The sequence below is a fragment of the Cyprinodon variegatus genome, unplaced genomic scaffold (genome assembly GCF_000732505.1).
Source record: "Cyprinodon variegatus isolate N-32 unplaced genomic scaffold, C_variegatus-1.0 Scaffold1190, whole genome shotgun sequence".
Taxonomy (NCBI): Eukaryota; Metazoa; Chordata; class Actinopteri; order Cyprinodontiformes; family Cyprinodontidae; genus Cyprinodon; species Cyprinodon variegatus.
In genome coordinates this window covers 48,530-49,029 of record NW_015151643.1, presented here as the reverse complement: position 1 = coordinate 49,029, position 500 = coordinate 48,530, and positions in this window count along the sequence as shown.

Genomic DNA, 500 nt, shown 5'->3' with positions numbered 1-500 from the left:
CTTGGATTGAGGAGGTAAAAGAGACATGTTGCCAATGGAAAAAGACAATTTACACTTAGAATAAGAAAAAAACAGTTGCATCGTCTTATTTCAAGTGCATATTATCTAATTATCTTATTTTAAGAGTAAAATTACTCATTCCATTGGCAAACTATCTCATTTACCTGCTCAAATTAAGGGTGAATACCCTTAATTTAAGAAATTTTAACTTATTTCTAGATCGTTTTTGCAGTGCATGCAGCTAAGTTCTCAACCATCTACAGCAATAGTAATCTAGAACCCTCTTTACTGTTTCCAGTCCATGGACAGCTTAAGCCTTGGTGGCCACTAGGCTTGTTTTGAAACATGATAACATTTCTCTTCACCTGAGAGCGAAAGGTTGCTTTTTATGTAGCACTATGAATCCTTTTTATTAAAGCCTTTGCTCCAAAAGTTTTCCTTGCATCTGTACATGATCTGCAAGTTTTCCCTTCTGGATCTTCTTGGAGCTCCTTGGATTT